Below are 8,501 nucleotides of genomic sequence, written 5' to 3' on the forward strand. Positions count from 1 at the left end.
GCGCGAGAGGTCCCGCGATTGGTCACACGCGTTCCCTAGCCTGAGCGCCAGAGCTCCTCCCAATTCGCTGCCCGGTATAGCTCCGCCCCCAGGGGCGGGACTCAAGGGCTGCTGGGACTTGTAGTCCATCTGGAGCGTCCGTCCAGACGGCTGGCGGGCACCGCCTCTTCGGAGTCCACAGGACTGGGGCGGGGACGGGGGCGGGGTCTCGGTGTGGGGAGATGGGCCGGGCTACGCTGCGAGGAGAAAGTACGGGGCAGGGGGCGGTGGCCTGATCTCTTAGGGGCTGGGCCGATCGCCGCTCGGAAGGTAGCGATGGGGGGGTGGGTTTGGCGGATCGGGCTGTAGCACAGTTTTGGGGACCTGGAGACTCCGCCTTCTCTCCCTTTGGGAGAAACTAATGTCCGTATCCCAGCTACCTAAAATCGACCACACTGAACCCAGTTGTTTAGCCCGGCTTTTCACATAGCTGTGGCAGACTGCTTTTGCATTTGCTCACGGGCCCTCTCCATTGAGCCGGTGGGGCAAGACTGAGAGATCAGATCAGACCTCCCAATGTGGGATAGGGCCGGAATGGAGTGGAGTGAGTGGGGCTGGTGGGTGCTTATCACACCGTTTTGCGTCCCGCTCACTTCTCGCAGAGCTGAGAACTGAACGGGAGATACTAGCAGATACTCGCAACGCAGGGCGAGGCTATCTCTGCGGGTCTCCTTCCCCTTATCCCCCCATCCCAAGCTTCCACACTGGAATGAATGAACTGTTACCTCCCCTTTCTCCACTGCCCGTGAGACAGGCTATTTTCCAAACCAAAAACTGGATCACCCGGTCTGACAGGTGCCAGTGAACTAGGGGAGCAGAATATTTGAAATCAGGCAGTCCTGGAAACCAGGACATATATTTACTGCTCCTGATTCTGGAGCTTTCACCCCAGTCCTGTAGGTCTTCTGAGCACTTATTTGACCCTAACAGCTACCTATCCCCAGGAGGGAGAACCAATGGAGCCGCGACCAGATCAGGTGAAAGGGTCAGCCCAGTGTGTGCAGAGAATCGCCATGCCTGTGCCCCTGCCAAGCACCCGGGTCATACTGACCTGCAACAACGTTGCGACATTCTTGTGGACAAAAACTTATGGAAGCCCTCCTTCCCCCAATCCAGTTGTAGTCAGGAGTGTGGCAGGCAGCTAAATTTGCTACCCATACCTGAACCAAATGATCCCTGATGATGTCACTTTCTGGTCCCTTTCCTCCCAATCATCCTTTTTTTTTTTTTTTTTTTTTTTTTTAAGATTTTATGTATTTATTTGACAGAGAGAGATCACAAGTAGGCAGAGAGAGAGAGAGAGAGAGGGAAGCAGGCTCCCTGCTGAGCAGAGAGACCCATGCGGGACTCGATCCCAGGACCCTGAGATCATGACCTGAGCCGAAGGCAGCGGCTTAACCCACTGAGCCATCCAGGTGCCCCCCAATCATCCTTTTGAAAGAACAACTCTTCACCTCTTCTCTGCTGGTAATCATTAAGAGTCTTCTATTCCTGTATGGATTGAACTCCAACCCTATCAAGGATCCACCCCAAAAGCACAAATCTTGAAGGGTCACCTCTCAGTAGATAAAGAAAACATCTCCTATGAAGAAGTACTCCAGGGGGCGCCTGGGTGGTTCAGTGGGTTGAAGCCTCTGCCTTTGGCTGGGGTCATGATCTCAGGGTCCTGGGATTGAGCCCCGCATCAGGCTCTCTGCTCGGCAGGAAGCCTACTTCCTCCTCTCTCTCTCTCTCTCTGCCTGCCTCTCTGCCTACTTGTGATCTCTGTCAAATAAATAAAAATAATAATAATAATAATTGTAGAAGTACTCAAAAAAAAAAAAAGTTCTCCATTTGTGGCATTGGGGAGATAGCAACTCCAGATGTTTGGAGGCTAGCAAGAAGGTTGTAGTCAGGAGGAATCACTTGTGTAGAAAAGATCCTTCTGGTCAGAAAGATACACTCATCCAGAAAGCCTCATCCATAACTGTAGAGTTATGTAGAACATAAACTGTAACAAAATGTTCACCAGTTTGCCAATATCGATAATAATTTTCAATGCCCATGGTTTTGCCCCAGCAATTCCAGTTCTAACAATTTGTCCATCTGCTATACATGTGCATATGTACCTGAAGATCAAGCTCTTTGTTTTCTTCACTGCTGTGTCTTCAACACTTTGAATAGGGTCTGGTATGTAGTAAACACTCAGTAAATATTTGCTGAGAGATTGTGTTCCCCATATAGGAGTTGCCAGGCCTACATGTGAGTAATTCTGGAAGGGGGCAACAAGAAAGGAGCTTCCTAGGAAGTGAGAGAGGAGAGGTGTGGACCAGAGTTTCCATGAGCCAGCCAAGCAGTGGGATTTTTCAGTTCTCTGAGTGGTTCCATCCTAGGTCTTTCCCCAACAGCTCTCAATCCCTCCAGGAAAAACTGTCTCATTACCCCACCATGCTCGCGCAGAAACTTTTCTGCTCCAAAATGATTAATCTGGGCCCCATTTTCTTACCTTCCTGACTTAAAAACTCTAAACTCTCCTGTGTTTGCCATTTGAATCACCTTCCTCTTCTTCTATATTGGGCTGGAAGACAAGTCCATGTCAACAGATACAGGAGAATAGAGGCACAATCTCTGTGCCCAGGCCACAGGCATTCCACCCCAGTAGCACTGGACTACCCACTGCCTCCCTCCTAGATTTAATCCACTTTAGTTACTATTCATTGAACACCTATTACGTGAAAGGGATGGGTGCCAAAGCAGACTTCACACGGCAACCCCTTGAGCCAAGCTTTGTCATGGTTTGCAGGTGAGCAACTGACCCTTTGGCAGGTGTCTCGCCCTGTCCATTACCACCTAGTAGGTGAGGAGGAGGGAAAGAAAATCAGATCTAGTGATTCTCCCCCCACTTGGCTGGAAGCGCCTCAAAACCCAGGACGGTGCCCTGTTCCTTTTGACATCCTGGGGGTAGGCACGCACATTAAGCACTCACCGTATATATGTCTGAATAAATGCTAGAATGAACATGTAAACGAAGGAAAGAAATTATAGGAGGATGGAAGAGGAAGGAAGAGATGCAGCCAGGATAAGCATCTACCTGTGTGTGCAGTTCTAAACCCACATGTCTCCCAGCAACAACCAGACATAGGGGTTTACACCGGAGGCCCATCATGACCTGCCCTGTAAAGAACCGGGCAGCTTCTCAGTCTTGCAGTTTTCACTTTTTGCCCAGCACCGACCAATCTCCAATTGGAACCAAAGGCCAAGACCCCGGGGTGTCCTGGGGAAACTCCCCAGGGAGGTGTGGCCAGAGCCAGCTTCTGGGCACAGGAAACATTCTCCAGCCAGCTCAAGCAGCTCCTGTCTGACCTCTTCCCAGAGTCTGCTCCCAGCTCTGCCCTCACTCTGTCTTAAAAATTGCCAATGGGTCTGGGCGGAGGTGGGGGTGGTGGTGCCTGCATGTCTCAGTGGGTTAAGCCACTGCCTTCTGCTCAGGTCATGCTCTCAGAGTCCTGGGATCGAGTTCCTCACTCAAGCTCTTTGCTCAGCAGGGAGTCTGCTTCCCACTCTCTGTCTCTGCCTGACTCTCTGTCTACTTGTGATCTCTGTCTATAAAATAAATGAATAAAATCTTTTTTAAAAAATTGCCATTGGGGCACGTGGGTGGCTCAGTCGGTTAAGCACCGGCCTTTAGCTCGGGTCATGATCTTGGGGGCCTGGGATCAAGCCCCACATTGGGCTCCCTGTTCAGCAGGGTGTCTGCTTCTCCCTCTGCCCCCTGCTCTTGCTCTCTCTTTTGCATTCTCTCTTTTTCAAATAAAATAAATAAAAAAATTTTAAAAATTGACACTGCTTCATCCTCACCAGGTGTGTTCCTGGGAAATTCCTTCTTCTCTTCCTCTTTCAAAATGCCTCCCCTTAGGAAGACTGTATGCCATTTCCTGTCCAGACCAAACCTGCAGCTCCTCCCCAAAACACATCACTTACCCTTGACTTTGACTTGACATTGTTAACTTCATCTCTGAACGAATTTATTACTTTTGCTCTTGCGTCTCTGCCATGTTCTGTGTTTGGAAATTCTTGGAAGGGCAGGCGGAAGCAGAAGTTGTGGTACGGATGAGAATTGCTAGCCTTGTGAGGGCCAGAGTCCCTACCTTGACCCCAGTCTTTAGAGTCTAGGACTATGCCTCAACCGTGGGGGCTTGAAGGCCTCCTTCCATGCACGAGTTGCACTTGCCTCTCTCCCTGGAACTTAAGCGCTGCCTCAAGGATGTGGTGCTGCTTATTTAGGCCTCCTTGATCACAGAATCACGGAACATCAGACTCAAAAGAGACCTCAGAAATCCCTTTGTCCAATCCTTATTTTACAAAGGTAATACAGGCGACACAAGGGCCCAAAGGAGAGACCAGGCTGCAGATGGGCAGACCTAGGGAGGGCAGATGGATGCGTCACTTTGGAAACCATCTGGCATTATCTCATAAAACTGAAGAGACACATACACGAAGAACTTGCAGCGCCACTCCTAGGTATACCCAGGAGAGTCTCATATACATGTGTGCCTGGAAATGCCTGGGAGATTGTCCAAAACTAGGCAGAGCCCAGACTTCCTTCAAAGGTTGAATGGTTGGATAGGTTGTGATATGATTCACGCAAGGAAAAACTTGACAGCAGGGGAAAATGAATGAATTGCAGCCACACACAACAACTTGAATGAATCCCAAAAACATAATGTTGAGCAAAAGAAAATAGAACATAGAAGGTACATATGCAGTATGTTTCAATTTACATTGAGTTAAAACAAACAAACAAACCTAAATTCTATTATTTTTTTTAAAGATTGTATTTATTTATTTGACAGAGAGATGATGAGAGAGGGAACACAAGCAGGGGGAGTGGGAGAGGGAGAAGCAGGCTCCCCACTGAGCAGGGAGCCAGACATGAAGCTCGATCCCAGGACCCTGGGATCAGGACCTGAGCTGAAGACAGATGTTTAATGATTGAGCCACTGTGGTGCCCCCTAAGTTCTAACTATTTGGAATGGATACATAGGTGGGAAAGGTGCCAAGAAAAGCAAGGAAATGGTTATTACAAAAAAACTGGATTCTAGTTCTTTCCTTCAATCCATCTTGACTGAACACCTGCAGTGTGTTCTGTTGTAGGCGCGGGAGCAACAATGAATCGGACAAGCAAAGATGTTCAGCCTTGCTTAGCTCCCATTTTATCCAGGAAACAGCAGTAACCAAGGACAAAGAGGTTGCAGTTGTTTTTTTGTTTGTTTGTTTTTAAGATTTTATTTATTTATTTGACAGAGATCACAAGTAGGCAGAGAGGCAGGCAGAGAGAGGAGGAAGCAGACTCCCTGCCAAGCAGGGAGCCCAATGCAGGACTCGATCCCAGGACGCTGAGATCATGACCTGAGCCGAAGGCAGAGGCTTAACCCACTGAGCCACCCAGGCACCCAAGGTTACAGTTTAAATAGGGTGGTTGGGGGAAGCCTCATTACAGAGGAGAAATTTGAATACAGGAAGGAGGGGAGAAGGTCAGTTAAGTAGCCAGGTGGGAGCAGTCCAGACCCAATTTCAAGCCATTTGGGGCTGCAAGAACACCCAGAGTGAAGGCCCCAGGAGGAGCATGTCTGCTATTTTCCTGTTCAAGGAAGAGTTAAGAGGCCAGGTGTCCAGAGCACAGGGAGTGATGGGGAGAGTAGCTTTTATTCTGTGTGAAACTGTAGGGTTTTGAACATAAAAATGACAGGATCTGACTTGTATTTTAAAAGAAATATATTTTTTAATAGGGCAATTTTATTATTTTTTTTAACATCCTTTTTTAAAAAGATATTTATTGGGACGCCTAGGTGGCTCAGTTGGTTAAGCAGCTGCCTTCGGCTCGGGTCATCGTCCCAGGGTCCTGGGATCGAGTCCCACATCGGGCTCCTTCGACTCGGGTCATCGTCCCAGGGTCCTGGGATCGAGTCTCACATCGGGCTCCTTGCTCGGCGGGGAGCCTGCTTCTCCCTCTGCCTCTGCCTGCCTCTCTGTCTGCCTGTGCTTGCTCACTCTCTCTCCCTCTGTCTCTGACAAAAAAAAAAAAAGATATTTATTTATTTATTTGACACAGAGAGAGATCACAAGTAGACAGAGAGGCAGGCAGAGAGAGAGGGAGAAGCAGGCTCCCCGCCGAGCAAGAGAGACTGATGTGGGGCTCAATCCCAGCACCCTGAGACCACGACCTGAGCCGAAGGCAGAGGCTCAACCCACTGAGCCACCCAGGTGCCCTTTTTTCCTTTCTTTTTATTTATTTATTTATTTATTTATTTATTTATTTATTATTTTTTTATTTTTAAGATTTTGTTCCGCGCAAGGAGCCCAATGTGGGACTTGATCCCAGGACGCTGGGATCATGACCTGAGCCGAAGGCAGCTGCCCAACCAACTGAGCCACTCAGGCGTCCCTCTTTTTTTTTTTTTTTTTTTTTTTAAAGTAAGCTCTACACCCAACACGGGACTTACTTAGACTCATGACCCCAAGATCAAGAGTCACATACTCTACCCACTCAACCAGCCAGGTGCCTCTTTAAAGGAATATTCTAACTGCTGTGCTGAGAAGGAAGGAGGCAAGGGTAGAACAAAGAGAATTAGAAAGATATTACAGTAATCCTGGAGGGAGCCAGTGAGGGCTCAGACCAGGGCAGTAACCAGGAAGGTGGTGGTTACATGGAGAAGGGGTAGTGCAGGGATGAGATTGTGATTGGGAAGGAGTCTCACAGGGAGCCCCGGGTTGGTAATGTTTCTTGACTTACCTGTGAGATGATTGCATGGCTGTTCATTGTATAGTTATTTAATAAACTGTATATGTAAATTTTATATATGTTCTTGCACCTAGGATACATTTCACAGTAGAAAGAAACATAAAGAAAAAAAGGGAGATATAATGTAAGGAATCCAGCTAATAAATGGCTGGAACAGGTTGGGAACAAATTCTAGGCCTTTTGACCCTAACCGATCCAACCTAGGCCTGGGCCCCAGCCCAGTTCACCTATTTCCTGGTGATGCGGTTTTGGGAAAGCCCTGCCACTTCTCTCAGCCTCATTGTTTCATCTAAGAAACCAGGAAAATAGTGTGTGACTCCATCCATCATCAGGATTCTGTCAAGATCACAAAGAGCTCTGTAATCCATCAAAAAAACACACAGTATTATTGCTATGTAGCTGTATTTGGGGGGGGGGGTTAAAAAGTTTTTTTAATTTATTTTCAGCATAACAGTATTCATTGTTTTTGTACCACACCCAGTGCTCCATGCAATCCGTGCCCTCTATAATACTCACCACCTGGTACCCCGACCTGCCACCCCTATTATTTATTTTTTAGAGACAGAGAGTATGAGAGAACGAACAGGTGGAGAGGCAGAGGGAGAGAGAATCTCAAGCAGACTCCCTGCTGAGGGCAGAGCCTACACAGGCTCGATATCACAACCCAGAGATCTTGACCTGAGCTGAAATCAAGTCAGGAGCTTAACCGACTGAGCTACCTTGATGTCCCCTAACTGTGCTTTTTTTTTTTTTTTTTTTTGTAACAGCTTTACTGGTGCTTAATTGATGTACAATAAACTGTACACAATTAATGTGTACAACCTGATGAGTTTTAACACTGGTATACATCGTGAAAATACAGTCAAGGTAATGCATATTCCTTCACCCCCCCAACCCCCAAATCCTCTCGTACTCCTTTGTATTCTATCCCTCCCTGCCCTACTTCCATATTCCTAGGAGGCACTGTTTTGTTTTTGGTTGATTAAGTATGTATTTATAGAATTGTATATTTAAAAATTTTTTTAAACAAATATTATTTTAAAGTTTAAAAAAAATTACTTATTTGAGAGAAAGAGAGCAGAGCAAGAGAGAGAACACTAGTGAGGGGTAGGGGCAAAAGGAGAGGGAGAAGCAGGCTCCCCACCAAGCAGGGAGCCTTATGCGGGGCTCAGTGGATCATGACCTGAGCTGAAGGTGGACACTCATCCCACTGAGCCACCCAGGTGCCCCTCAGCTTGTCAATTATTTAAAAACTTTTTTTTTTTTTTTAAATTGAGATTGAATTAAACCTATAGATTTCCTCTTTGCCGGAGGATTTTCCAATTAACTTCTGGTCACTTCAGCAATGTGTTCAACTCACCCATGTGCCCATCTTAATAACATAGAACAGGATGAATTTCACTCCAGTGCATAGGGCTGCAGCTCCTTACACACCACTGGCCTTTGTTTACCTCTTTCCCTACTTAGGTCTCTTGGGCACCATTCCTACTCACCCTCGGCTCAAATGTGACCTCTTCTGTAAATCTGTCTCTAATCCAGCAGAGCTCCTGACCGAGTTTTTCACTCATCTGTTCTCATCTCCTTCATAGGCACACAGAACTTCGAATAACTCAACATCACTTTGGGAAGTCATTATTGTCTATGCATCTTCCTCCCTGACTAGACCAGACACTTCCAAGGA

This window comes from Mustela putorius, unplaced genomic scaffold, assembly GCF_011764305.1.
Source record: "Mustela putorius furo isolate JIRA1106 unplaced genomic scaffold, ASM1176430v1.1 tig00000487_pilon_pilon_pilon, whole genome shotgun sequence".
NCBI lineage: Eukaryota > Metazoa > Chordata > Mammalia > Carnivora > Mustelidae > Mustela > Mustela putorius.